This window comes from Otolemur garnettii, unplaced genomic scaffold, assembly GCF_000181295.1.
Source record: "Otolemur garnettii isolate 467f Iridium unplaced genomic scaffold, OtoGar3 scaffold00047, whole genome shotgun sequence".
NCBI classification, from domain to species: domain Eukaryota; kingdom Metazoa; phylum Chordata; class Mammalia; order Primates; family Galagidae; genus Otolemur; species Otolemur garnettii.
Window position 1 is genome coordinate 3902232 of NW_003852442.1, and position 15428 is coordinate 3917659.

The window sequence follows — 15428 nt, forward strand, 5'->3', positions numbered from 1 at the left end:
CCCCCAGTTTTTAAATCTAAATTTTCACCTTTTCCCTGAAATACGCCTTTAGCTGGCAGCACAAAGGTCCAAACAGAGTTTTTGTGGTTCTACAGTTAATTTACCCCTAAGACAGTAATTTCTAGTAACTCTAGTCATTTCAAAATAGTATGAGTCAGTTCTTGTAGAATGTAGGACAGGACCTCAAAGGAAAAAAAAATACAGTTCAAGATCTTTGCACATGTTTCAGGGAATCTTAGAATTCCCCGGGTAGTTTCCTGGTCTTAGAGAATCTTTTGCAAGCGTGGTTAGGCTTGAAGTGGTCTGTGCAGTTCCTGAATCTGTTATTGTTATGGTCAGTTTGTGTGTTTATTTTTTTCTCAGTGTGGTTTTTCCTCATGTGCTTACATCTTTATGGTTACACATTTGCTTCCAGGTATCACCCCACACTCCTGAGTGGGGTATGTCTCCCTACCGCCAAGCGTAGAGTAGGTTATAGCCCCCTCTTCTAATCCACAAAAGCAGAAAACACTACCCAAACCAAACAGAATAATTGGATTGTTAACACGCCTTAACTATCATCGCAAACTACCTCAGGATTGACAATTCCAGCTTATTACTTTTTCCTGCCCACTCGTTGAGCATGTTGTTTTAGAATGAGATATTTGATGGGTGTATAGGTCGTGACTCTGTCCAGTAGTTAAAATCATTCAGTTTCCTGAGATTACACATGTGAGTCCAGTTTGCACTAAAGGACTTGCCAAGAAGTCACAGGACTTCGGACTGAACTTTCCGTACATCTTTAACAAAGCTTAAAACATGAATGTTTTCCCAAATTTGAAATGTGCATCAGCGTTCAGTATGAAGAATGTGAAATAGTCAAAAAGGCACAAATATACCCAAAACAAAAATTATCTGTAAATCCATCACTCGTAGAAACTAAGATACCGACTCATATATATGTAGATATTACATTTATACTAAAGTGACCAGATTTTAACGTTGGTAAAGTGGGACACCATTGACGGGGGTGGGGTGGGTGGGTGGAGGGTAGTGGGGGTGGGTGGGGTGGTGGGGGTGGTGGTGTTCTTCATTAAAAATTTGGTCTATATAGAGCAACAAAAATTTTCATAGAACGCAAAAATAGTATTGTACCATATATATTTTTAATCTCAACATAAGTACAATTTACAAATATAATACATTGAATAGGGCAGTGCCTATGGCTCAAAGGAGTAGGGCACCTGTCCACATGCGCGACCTTGCCCAGGAGGGGAGTAGGGAGTTTACATTAGCCTTTTCATTTCCAAATGAAGTTACATTAATCTCTTCATTCCCAAATAGAGTTACATTAACCTTTTCAGCAGCTGTATATTCCTTTCCTGTTGTTCTGCTGTTCCCTAGCTTGTCCTGCATTCTTTCCAAAAATTGGGACTTTTTAAAAACGCTGCGGGACGCAGGACAAATTATTGAAAATCGGGACTGGCCCGCCAAAAGCGGGTCGTCTGGTCACCTTAATTTATACCCACATATATACCTATGGTATCATATATCTTAGTATTCTTTAACATTTTTTCCCATTTAACAATGTTATTCAAGTATTTCCTGGGTCATATATTTTTCTACACAAGCACTCTCAATTGCTAGTTAATATTTTGTCGTAAGAGGTACTGTACTTTCCTTAACCAGTTGAATCCTTAGAATATTTCTGATTTTTTGATATTATGAAAATTGTTGCAGCAGAGCTCTTTGTATTCTTGTCTTTACAAACTCTCTGGTTATTTACTTATATTAAAATCCTGGAAAAGGAATTTCTGCATCCACCATTGTGTACCTTTGTGATTTTGAGTCTTAATTCCAAATAACCTTCCCCAACCCTCCCTTCACAAAACCACCTAGGTCTGTTATACTTTTGTTCATTATTACACTTAAGTTATTTTTACACTTAAGTTGTTACCTGGAATTTATCTTGGTATAAAGAGAAGGTTAAAATTACTCACCTAAATTCTTTTCTAACTATGTAGCCAGTTGTCCAACACTGAATTATTGACTAATCCATTCACTTCCCATTTATATGAAATCTCACTTTTATCAGTGATTAAAATCATTTATCTGTTCCTGGACTTTTGATTTTTGGGGGCGGTTATGTCCTGTTTTGTTGTTGCTTAGATACCACACCACTTCAATCATCATAACTTTTTGGTATATTTTATTTTTGATAGCAAAACCTTCTTTTTATTCTTATGTTTGAAACTTTTATTGACTATACTAGCCTGGTTATCTTCCATATATATTTACGGAATCAATTTTCGTATAAAATCAAATCTCAGTAGAGGAGATTAGAATGGTATTGAATTTGTTATTCAACTTGAGGGGAACACAGACTTTTTTTTTGTAGTTTTTGTCCCGGGCCGGGTTTGAACCTGCTACCTCTGGTATATGGGGCTGGCGCCCTCTCTTTTGATCCACAGGCGCCGCCCAGAACAGACTTATTTATTAATAATAGTCAAGTCAATTTATGTCTCTCCTTTTCCTGGGTCTAATTTATGTCCTTCAGTAACTTCTTTTGTTTGCTTCATGTGGATTTTACATATTCTTGTTGCATTTTTTCCTAGCATTCTGTTCTGTTTTGGTTTTGTTGTTAGTGTAAATACCCCCTTCCCCTTCTTATATTTTTTGTTTGTTAATTTTACAGGTGTAGGGTAAATTGTTGGTTGTTGAATACTTGGTTTTATAACCTACTGTGTTTTCCACTCTCTTTAATTAGTTATTAATCTCCTGTCCTCGATTATGTTACATTTTCTAACTTCAATTATATCTTAAGCAGATAATGGTCATTTTCTTCTGTCTTTCCTTCTAATTGAAGTTCTTATTTCTTCAACTTGCTTTGTTTGGTGTGCTGGCATTTCTTTACTGGTGTTGAATACAAGTTGTGAGAAGAGCTTAATCTATAATTTTAATGGGAATGCCTGCATTATATTACTATAAGTATGATGGTGGCTATTAGTTTGAGAGTAGGAGTGTTTTTTTTGTTCTTTCCCTAATTTTTTAAAATAGGAAACAACTTATGAGATAGTTTTGAAAAAATATTGAGCTTATTTATTTTTCACTAATTGATGGTTAAATTAATTTATTATTTATATTTTTTTCTGGGACAAATTCTCACTGACAGAAGTGTATTTTCTTTTGTTATACTAGTGTATTTAAAAAATGTTTTATTTAAAAATTCTTAATGTACAGTCCTAAGTCATACTGGACCGTATTTTAGTGAGAGGGAGTGTGTGTGTGTGTGTGCATATTGTCTGATTTTCCGTCAAGGTCATTAAATGAGTGGAGAAATACTCCTTTTTTTACTGTTGTCTGAAACATTTTATAAAGCTCCAGAGATCATTCTTAGCAACTTTTTCAAATTTATTTACAGAATTTGGGTAATCTGATGTTCTTAATTTTTACTCAATCAGTTGTGTTCATTGGTATTAATGGAGAAAATCATCTATTTCATTGAGAATTTTCAAACTTATTAAGTTTAAATAATTTCCCCTTATTTTAGAATAGCTGCCATAGTTTTGTTACTCTTTTATTCTTGTTAACAAATTCTCTTGTTAAATATTCTTTATTATGCATATTTGTGTTTTGTCATTATTTTCTTTAATTAGAGAGAGGTTTGTTAATGGTAGTTTTTGCTTATAGCAGTGTTTTTCAGAGAGTCATTTCTTGGATTCTGTTGCTATTTGGTTTTTAATTAATTAATTTCTGCTTTTCTCTGTATTAATCCCTTCTCAAATTTTATTTTGTCCTTTTTCTAACTTATTTTTTAAAATTTCAGATTAATAGAAAGGTACATGCAATTAGGTTATATCATTTGTGTTTTGTTAGGTGAAGTCCAAGTTGTAGCTGATCTTTCTAACTTCTGGAGTTGAATCATTGGTGCATTTAGTTTCATAGTTTCTTATTTAATAATAACCTCATTCAATAATGACAACAGATAGTCAACATAGGGTTCCCAGTGTCACGTATTTTCAGGGGTTTAATGCCCATCCCCCATCTCCGAGATATAGGTGAGACCTGTGCCTGTGTGAGGTTTAGGGAGCATCTCTCCTAACTTGTTCCTTCCTGATAATCTGCTGCCTGTGTGAGGTTTAGGGAGCATCTCTCCTAACTTGTTCCTTCCTGATAATCTGCTGCCTGTGTGAGGTTTAGGGAGCATCTCTCCTAACTTGTTCCTTCCTGATAATCTGCTGTATGCCAGACACTCCAGGGGGCAGAGAGGCGCTGACATCTTCTGTTGCAGCTGATGACTGAGTGCAGGCCATTGTTTGTGTTTTTTTGAGACTTAGCTTGTAAGTAAAGATCTTCATGCTTTGGGACATCATCTGAATTTTCTCTTATTTTGTCAAAAGAGGTTTTAAGCACTTGGGGAGATAACATCTTCTGATTTGAGTGCTACCTCATAATGTGTGTGCTTACCATTTAAGGCTCTATTCCTAGGAATAGCAGGATTGGGCTTTTCTGCCTGTTTTGTTGAGGGTTTAAAATGGTACCTAGAAGTTTACCTGCCATGAATTTAGTGTTCAATACATGTAAGTGGAAACAAAAATGAGGACATATGTTCAAATGAACGCTTTCCATTCATCCATCTACCCACCCATCTACCCATTTACTCACTCAGCCATCTACTTACCCATCCACCCATCTGTCTATCCATCCACCTATCTGCCCACTCATCCACCTGTCTATCCATACATACACTTATCTACCCATCCATCACTCTATCCATCCATCTACCCATCCATTCACCTATCTACCTATCCAACCACACATCTATTCATCCATTTATCTGCCCACTCAACCATTAATCCACTTACCCATTGACCTATCTACCTATCTATCCATCCATCTATCTACCTACCCATCCACCTATCTACCTACCTAACCACACATCTTTTCATCCATTCATCTTCCCACCCATAATCCACCTATCTGTTCATCCATCTATCTGCCTTCCCACCTGTACATTAATCTACCTTCCTATCCACCCATCTATTCATCCACCTATCTACCTACCCATCCACCCATCCATCCATCCATCTACTTGTCTACTTAGTCATACTATTTATCTACCTGTCTGTCCATCCATATACTTATCCACCCATCCATTTATCTACTCACTCATCCACCTAACTATCCACCTATCTCTCCACCTATCTATCCGTCCATACACTTATCTACCCATCCACTCATCTAGCCATCCATCCACATATCTGTGTACCCATCCACCTGTCTACCTACCCAACCCCACATCTTTTCATCCATTCAAATGCCCACCCATCCATTAATCCACCTCCCCATTCACCCATCTATCCATCTACCTACCCATCCCATCTATCCATCCACCTGTTTACCTATCCACACATCTATTCATCCATCTACCTGTCTATTCACTCATCCACCTATCTATCCATTCATACAGTTATCTACTTATCCACCCATTTATCCATCCATCCACCTATCTACCTACTCATCCACCTGTCTACCTACCCAATCATGCATATTTTCATCCATTCATCTGCCCACACTCCCCATCCACCCATCTATCCATCCATCTACTCACTCATCCACCTACCCATCCACCCATCTATCCACCCAATCATGCATCTTTTCATCTATTCATCTGCCCACCCATCCATTAATCCAGCTCCCCATCCACCCATCTATCCATTCACCTATCTGTCTACCCATCCCCATCTATTCATCCATACATCCACCTACCCATTCACCCATCTATCCATCCACTTGTCTACCTACTCACACACCTATCTATCTATCCATACACTTATTTACCCATCCATCATCCATCTTTCCATCCACCCACCCATCCATCCATCCATCCACCCACCCATCCACCAACCCATCCATCCATTGATTCTATCGTGTGCACATGCCAGAATGTATTTAATCAAGCCTTATTGTTGGACACAAGACAGTGTTAAAATTTTTACTATTATTGGTTAAGAGTGTGGGCTGGTGAGGCAGGGAGGAGGGAGGTGATTGAGGGGGTCACAGTGTATGGCACACCTCTAGGGGACGGGACACACTTATAAGGGGGACTTTATCTAACAAATGCAATCAGTGTAACCTGATTCTTTGTACCCTCATGAATCCCAACAATAAAAAATAAAGTCTGGTCTAGGCAGTCACACTCCCTGGGTTTGAATTCTAGTTCTGCCACATATCAGTTGTGTGACCTTGGGTAATTTTCTTGATTTCTCTACGCCCAGTTTCCTGACCTGTAAAAATGGAGGTTATATCTAGGTTTATCTCTTTTTTTTTTAAAGGTTAAACCACACAACCCATTTGAGGCATAGAACTGTGTCTCATGAGACATAGGGTACATGGCGCCTCTAAGAGGTGGTGATAATGCTGAAGTATAGTTCTGGTTATTTCCTTAGTTTTCTTTCTTTCTTTCTTTTTTTTTTTTTTTGTGAGACAGAGTCTTACTTTGTCACCTGGGTAGAATGCTGCGGCATTATACCTCGTAGCAATCTCAAACTCTTTGGCTCAAGTGATCCTCTTGACTCAGTCTCCCAAGTAGGACTACAGGTGCCTGCCACAATGCCTGGCTGTTTTTTTTAGAGACAGGATCTCCCTCTTGTTCAGGCTGGTCTAGAACTCGTGAACTCAAGCAACCCACCTGTCTCGGCCTCCCACAGTTGTAGGATTATAGGTGTGACCCACCACACTGGTTTCCTTAGACTATTTTCTGAAAGAAGAGTTATTGACCAAAAGATGGTCTATTTCATGGGCATTGCCAATTGCCCTTCAGGGATGTTGTGAGTCCAGCATTCACACCTCCCCCCAGCAGTGTGGGAGGATGCCCATTTTACTTGAGCACTTGCCAATGCTGGGGAGTTATTTCAGTTTTTGCCAATTTTGTGAGAAATGCCAATTCATTGTTTTATTTTTCAATACTTTTATTACTGGGAATTTAAATATCCTTCATTTGTTTACTGACCTTTTCCAATAATGTGTTCATCTATTTTGTACTGAAATGTGGGTTTACTAAAATAACATTACCATAAACTTATATCGCAGGTATTTTCCCCATAATGTTTTTTCAGATGTAGAACATGATACTCTTTGACAAATAAAAAAATATTTACGAAATAAAAGCTTAAATGCTTTTAAATGCTTCTGTAAGTTTAGAGAGACATTCTCTACATCACATATGTATGTATTTTTACATTTAATTCTTGTTTAAACTGGATTTTTATTTGTTAATGATATGAGGTAGGCATTTCTAAATTTTCTGTTAGCCAATTATCTAAACTTACTGTACTGAATCTAGAATCTAAAATGCCATTCTATTATAAACAAAATTTTAATATATGTACATGTATACTTTATAACATGTATACATGGGTACTTTTCTGAGCCTTTTATGCAATTTTATATTTTTGTCTGTGTTTCTACCAGGTACTACTTAATTACAGCTTTGTTTTTAATATTTTTGTTTTATTTCAGAATGTTAGAGGAGTATGTGTTTTGTTTACATACTTTGTTTCTGTACAGATTGAGTCAAAGTTATACAAGTATGTGTGTCCTTCACCCAGATAGTATGCACTGTACCCTAATGGCTGTAAATTTATCCATCCATCTTCCCCCACTCCCCAGCTTGATTTTCACTGAAATTCACTTCCGTATGTGCACTTAAATGGTGATCAATTAGTTCTAGCTAATTGATCAATGAATACATGTGTTTTCATCTCTATTCTTACGATGTTTCCCTTAGAGTAATGGTTTCCACTTCCTACCGGGTTGTCACAATTGGTCACCAGTTTTTATGGCTGAATAATACTCTGTAGTTTGCATATTCTACATTTTGTTAATCCATTCATGTATTGGTGGGTGGTTGGGTTGTTTCCATATCTTTGTAATTGTGAATTGTGGTGTTGTGAACATTCAAGTGCAGGCACCCGTTTTATAAAGTAACCTTATTTCTTTTGGGTACATACTTAGCTGTGGGATCCCTGCATCAAATAGTAGGTTTACTTTCAGTTATTATAGATTTATATTTTAATAAATGGTCGTGTGATCATGTAAGTTCTGAATTCATTCTTTTTGTTTTAAAGATTTCTGGGCTATTCTTTCTTCTTATTTACTTAAAATAAATTTGTCAAGTTTAAAAAATCCAGATGGGACTTTGGTTGAAACTGCTTTAAGTTGAAAAAATTAACATGTTTGTAATAATAAAACTTCCCATCCACAAATATAGAACTGTATCCATTTGGTAAAAAAAAAAAAAAAAGAAAAGAAATATATATTTTAATGTATCACAGTTAAATTTTGTGGATTTCTTTACTTAATCCTATACATTTCTTATTAAAAATATTCCTAGGCATTTTATATTTTTGTGGCCTCCATAAATAGGAATTTTTTCTACTCTATTTTGTAACTGGATGTTGCTGATTGTTAGTTAGATCTTTATTTGGTAACCAGAGAGCTTTCTGAGTTTTCTTATTCATTCTAAATTCTTTTAGGTCTCTTTCCCGGGCTACTGATTGTGATTATGTAGGCAAATGATATGTTTTAGATTCTTCTGTGTAGATTACCTTTTATCTTGGTTTCCTGCCTAATTTTATTGGTTAGAAGACCTAAAATATTAAAAATGATAACTTTGGATGTCAGGCTTGAATTTTTATTGGTGAAATTTTATTTACTAAGAATTTGGATTTGTGGGGTCACATTTGTACCTTTGGATTATACCTCTGCAAGCTTCTTTCTTTCTTTGTTTATTTTTATTTATTTATTTATTTTCTGATAGAGTGCCCTTGATAGAGTGCCATGGGATCACAGCTCAAAGCAACCTCAAACTCTTGGGCTTACGTGATTCTCTCGCCCTAGCCTCCTAAGTAGCTGGGCCTACCGGCGCCTGCCACAACACTGGGGTATTTTTTTGTTGTAGTTGCCATTGTTGTTTGGCAGGCCTGGGCTGGGTTTGAACCTGCCAGCCCTAATGTATAAGGCTGGTGCCCTAGCCACTGAGCTATAGATGCAGAGCCTTCTTTTTTTCTTTCTTTTAGACAAGAGTCTTAGTTTGATGCCCTTGAGTGTAGAGTACTGTGGTGTCATAGCTCACAGCAACCTCAAACTCTTGGGCTCAAGCTATCCTCCTACCTCAACCTCCCAAGTAGCTCCCAAGTGGGACTATAGGTGCCTGCCACCAGGCCTGGCTATTTTTAGAGACAGGGTCTCACTCTTGCTCAGCTCATCTTCAACTCCTGAGCTCAGACAAGCCACCTGCCTTGGGCTCCCAGAGTCCTGGGATTACAAGTGTGAGCCACTGTGCCCAGCCTCCACACACTTCTCTATTGTGTTTGTTCATATCTGGCTATTTCTGTTCCCGCTCTCCAGGCTCTACTCCTGCAGAGTGGAAGATAAAGGATAAGAACGTCTCACTGTCAGATCATGTGCTATATGGCAGGGGTTGTGGTGAGGACACACCACCCTCACTTTCACTGTATCTTCCTGGACATGCTCTTTCCACGGGTGGCAGCAAGGTTAACAAGCGTCACTGAACCACCAACCCTGTTCTTGTGGTTGTCAGTCCTGCGCAGTTTAGTCTCTTTTACTGAGGTAGAGACCTGTAAGCAGCTCTCCTGGCTTCTGTATTTTCTTCTCAGCACTGCCCCCACCCCACCTCCTGCACCTACCACCCTACACAGCCACTTGGGGAAAACCCCAACAAAGGAAAACAGTGACATCCCTCCAAAGTCTTTCCATCCTGAGCATCCACGTGACTCAGCTTTACTCTCAGCAGGCTTGGGCTGCTCTTTTGGGACAACCCAGATCAGCATTTCTGGGTAAGTGGGCTGTAATTGGCCTGCATGGAGACAGGAGGTCCCAGGTGTGGGCCTTCTATTTCTAGGCAGGGAGGGAGGAAGTGACTGTCTATCTGGGAGAGAGGTTCTGTGACTCACACCAGCCCTACCTCCTAATCCTGACCTCTAAGCTGGCATTTGTTCTGTGGACTGTTGTGGGTAGTGATGGGGGGGGGGCAGAGTGGCAAGAAGTCAGCATGTTCCCTGGAGGTAGGCCGGGTCTCTGGGGTACACTAGGTGCTGCCTGGGACTGCTGATACCCATCTGCTCTGTGAGTCAACCCTGCTGGGGTTTAGCTCTTGATTTTTTTGCCTTTGATGCTTTCTCCAAATTCTCCCTCCATGTCCATCCACTAATGTTCCTTTCTGCAGCTTTTTCATCTCCTCTGTCTTTCTGTCTTTGTTATAAAACACATAGAACATAAACTTTACCATCTTAACCATTTTTTAAGTACCCAGCTTGGTGGCTTAAGTACATTCATGTTGATTGGCAACCATCACTTCCATCTATCCACAGAACTCTTTTCAATGGACAAAACTGGGTCTCTGTCTCCATTAAACATAGACTCCATGTTGCCCCTGCCCCCAGCCCCTGGCAACCACCATTCTGCTTTCTGTCTCTATGACTGCAACTGCTGTGGGGACCTCAGATAAGTGGGGTCACACACGTGTGGTAATTTGGGGACTGGCTTATTTCATTCAGCCTAATGTCCTCAAGGTTCATTCCTATCACAGCATATGTTAGAAGCTTTCTTCCTTTCTAATGGTGAATCATATTCCATTCTGTGTCTAGACCACATTTTGCCTTTTCATTTCACGGATGGTTGGGAAATTAGGTTGCTTCCATTTTGGGGGGGCCACTGTGAAATAATCCTCTGATCTGACGATGACCATGGTCAGAGCAGCGAGCACTTTTGCCAGAGTTTTCCCTGTGGATTTTCCCTATGAAATTTAAAACTCACCACTCTGTCTCCATTTTATAGATGAGGAAACTGAGGCTTGGAGAAGTTAAGTAATTTGCCCAAAGTTACCTTTTTTTTTTTTTTTTTTTAAATAAACAGCTTTAGTGAGATTATAGGCTATATGCGGTACAAATCAGGAGTAAAAGTCAGTGGTTTTTAGTATATTTATGGAATTGTGCACCATCACCACAGTTAAATGTAGGACTTTTTTTTTTTCCTTTTTGCAGTTTTTGGCTGGGGCTGGGTTTGAACCCACCACCTCCAGCATATCAGGCCGGCGCCTTACTCCTTTGAGCCACAGGCACCACCCAGTGTAGAACATTTTTCTCGCCACAAAAGGAAATCCTGATGCTTTAGTCTTCCCTGCCCTGCTCCTGCATCCCCACCCCAGCCCTGGAAACCACTCGTCTGCTTTCTATCCCTGCAGATTCGCTTTCCACACGCGCTGAATGGTACAATGCGTAGTCTTTTGTGTCTGAATCTTTTCTCTTAGTGTCATGTTTTCAAGTTCATCCAAATCACAGCAGTTCTCATTTCTTTCTATGGCTCCAAGTTCCTTTCTGAACCCAAGAAGTCTGCCGCACCGTCCCAGCATTCGACCACCCCGCCGTCCTGCCGACCCTTCCCACATCATGAGACTGGGATTCAGTTTTGTTCCTCTGCTGCCTGCTGTTGTGTGGCACATAAAAAAGACTTAGAAAATCAAAAATTAATAACTTAAAAATAAGTGCTTAGTTTGCTGAATGTCGTGTGTTGGGCAGCGTTGCAAACTAAACTCAAGCAGAGGGTTATTCCTATTAGTATTCTGTCCCCGACGGTGGTATGTCATGCTTTGCCACTAGAAATGAGAACAGACAAATGAGAAAATGTTTATCAAAGGGCTGCTGTGGAACAGTGTGAATTATAAATGTATCGATGGTGTGGACGTGTCACCATTTGCAGTTAGATTCAGGAGCTGATGTGCGAGACGGAGGGCCCCTGGGCTTGTGGCTGGCAGTGACATCTGGGGCTTTCACAGTCGCCACGCCTGTGGCGTACATGGTAAAGAGTTTGTTACTGAGGGTGATCTGGGCAGGTGACCATTAGTCCAGAGGACAGAGCCGACTGGGTGACGTGTGGTTATTCCCTGCTCAAGGTCACTGCGCTACGTACGGGCAGACCTCCACGTCTAGGATTCCAGAGACCCTGCTTTCTTCTGGTCTCTCTGGCCTTCTTTATCGATGGGTTGTGTTGGAGACTGGTCAAGGGTCAAATGTCCTCTCTGAAAGGAGGCACTGATGGCGGCACACTGACAGGCTTAAGTTTCTTTGGGAGACACTGAGCACAGGGAAGGGGTGAGCTGAAAGTAGTGCCATGGCTGCAGAGCACTCTGAGGAGAGTCCAGTGATTATTTCTGTGAGATCCCAAAGAAAAAAATGTCTGTGTGCAAAAATTCCCATTGCTCTTCTGGACCAGACGTGCAGGACTCTAGTTGGAGCCTGGAGCAGTCCTGTGGGGGGGTCTGTGATGCCTCTGGGAATTACCTTCCTTGCCCCCAGCGAGGTCACTGGAGCCTTATAATATCAAACATGGGTTGACTGTAATTGTTCCCGCTCAATGGTGAGAGCCCATTCTGTGCCAGGCACAGAGGGGAGGGGTTTGCATGAATTATTTCTGACAGCACCATGGTCATCATTAACCTCATTTTACAGATAAGGAAACTGAAGCAAAGAGAGGGGAAAGCTTGTGAAACCCTGTAAGGATGTGACTCAGACTGAGTTTTGTTTACGTTTCTCAGAAATACTTTTGATACTTTTGATAGTATGTCTGAAGACTCATCGTAATGCAGAGTATAGGCAATATCCATTTTCTTTGTGGCTTACTGTACGCACAGTACAGTAAGCACATACAGTCGCTTGGGCACCATCTGGATTCCTGGTTGCCATGCTTCTCCCTCCTGTGGCTTTTTGTATCTCAGGCTATTTGCTTGCTTCACCAGGGGGTCTCTCTTTCTGCCATTACTTTTTGTCATTTTGGAGAGTTCTTGCACTTGATGGCAGGCAGAAGGTGAGTGGCAGCCATGGCTGGAAGAACCAACCAAGCATCAAGGAAGAGGATTGAGTTGAGTAATGGATGCAAGTTTGTGATGACCTGAGGCTGGGCCTCCTTTGTGGAATTCGCTTCCATTTCCTTTGTGAAGGAAACAGAAGAGCAGCTCAGTTCCAGGTTCCCTCCTTTGCATGGCGGGCCATTGGCCATGTTACTGTGGCCTGCTGGGCCCATGATAGTCAGAGGCTGGACCATATCATGGTGGCAGGTCCATCTGGACTTAAAGAAGTGGTAGCCCTGGCTTACAAAAATTGGGAACCAGGCCTTGAGGGAATGTGCTATGGCACGTGGCGGTGATCTGTTCGCTTCCATTTCCTGGGATTCATCCCTAAACTTGTGTGTCTGGACCCTCAGGGCCCAACACGGTATCTTCCACACAGTGGGTGCTTGTGCAGTAAACTCCATTGAAAGCAGGAGTCCAAGCCCCACATCTTTCATTGCCAAGTAGGCTGAGGGCAGAGTTGGAAGCCACCCTGTGGGTCTAAAGTAGCCATAATCAGAGGATATCTAGGTAGGAAGGAACTCAGCAGAAACTTAGAAAAGGGAAGACAGTTTGGGAAAGGAGCCAAGAGGGGATACTTCCTAGGTGGGAAGTCAGCCTACTACAAACATGGCCTTTTGCATCTGTCTCTAGCACACCCTTGTCGTCTTGGCCCACATCTTAATCGTCTCCATCCCATACCCATGCAAAATACTCCTCAAAACTCTACAGTGAAGATGCAGAGTGACTGTGGTCCCTCAGTTCTGCCCCACATAGCCTGGCTACCACGGGTCTAACGTGAAAGCCTACCTCCTCCCCACTGTCTGGTAGATGCAGCAAGAATTATGCATTGGCCAAATAAAGTCTTGAGGCAACACTCTTGAGAGACTGAGCTTTGGGTGATGGGATTTCCTGATCTAGTGTATCAGAGGATAACTGTTGTGACCTGTTGACCCAGGTGTCTAAACGGAGTACGGGGGTTTGGTATTATTAAATTCATTGACGTTAACTTTTTCTGTATGGATTGTGTTTACTGGTTATACCTTTTTCCTGTTGATAATTAGGTAACAAAGCTAATCTTCCCATTCAGAACAGTTTCTGAGAGATTCGGTTAATCTTGCCATCAGGAAAGGTCTAAATGCTATTGAGGTGTCTTTGCAGAGTTTCAAGAGAGGGATGAGGCAGTAAGATATTTTAGAAAGCTCAGCTCAGCTTCTGAGTGGAGATGAGACTGGAGGAGGGAACTGAAGGCAGAAAATTAGTTAGGAGCCTTTGCAGGAGTTCTGGTCAAAAGTCCTCAGGATCTGCTGGGGGAGCTTCTGAAAGTCTGGGCAATTGCACTGCTGTCTTGCTTTATCCTCAGAGCACCTAAGGGCTGTCTGCCGTGTAGTCACGATGGCTGTGCTTGAGTCTGACAAAGCAGTAGGGGAGCACATCCAAGATGCTCCTTCCTCTTGCTCAATGGGCTTTTCTCCATCTCTGCATAGTGTTTGTGTCCCCAGAGAGCCAGGAGTTTAGAGACTGCCACTTCCTGGGGATATGAAGAGGGCACAGATGCCTTCAAGGAAGCTGCCCAGAAACTTGTCCAGGGAGCCTTGGAAAATGTCCAGAATTTTCAGCCTTTTTGGAAGGTTGGGATTAGGGCAAAGCTGTTGCATAGTGTAAATGGCTTTAGGAAACTATTCAGAGTGCTTCTAGTCAGAAAATGACTCTCCACTCATTCCAATGTTGCCCACTTCCCAGCCAACTACAAACATGGCCTTTTGAGGTTCTTGGGGGTAACTTGAAATACATGTAGCAGAGATTCTGGAATACTATTCACAGCTTGCTTTGACACCTGATTTTGTGAATCTAACTTTCTCTCTCCATATTCCTTCCAGTAAACTCCTTTAACCCCTCCCATGAGAGACATAGGTTGTAAAGGCTCGTGGGGTAAAAATGGTTTTGCAAAGAATATTTCCAGGATGTATAGGATACACTGGCTTGTCGCTACAAGCTTCACCCTTTTTTCTGGATGTCTCTGAGTCTGTTCTGGTTATAGCACTTCAAGGCAGGCAACACAACGCAAAAATAGACAGGTATGTGTGAGTTTCCTATTCCTCAGCGTTCCCAGCTGGACCCTTGTTTAGGGAGGGCTATAACTAAGCCAAAGAAAATGTGTGGACTTTAAGAGAGGTTAGTTTAATGTTTTTGAGAACAAATGGAACAAAAGGAAGTTCTTACACCTGCGATCCCCAACCCCAGGGCCTGTTAGGACCAGGCCGCACAGCGGGAGGTAAATGGTAGGTGGAGGTTCATCTGCGTTTACAGCCGCTCCCCATCTCTCACTTCACTGCCTGAGCGCTGCTTCCTGTCAGCTCAGCAGCTGCATTCGAATCTCTACACTTCATTTGGACTTCACTGAGTTTCCATTAACATCTTTTTTCTGTTTGAGAATGTGGAGCTTTGAGGCATTTCCAGGCTGATGAGAGAAAAAGGTATGGCTGTGGGTGGCCATTGCCATACACACAAGCATGCTTGGGGGGGATCCTTGGCGGTTTTG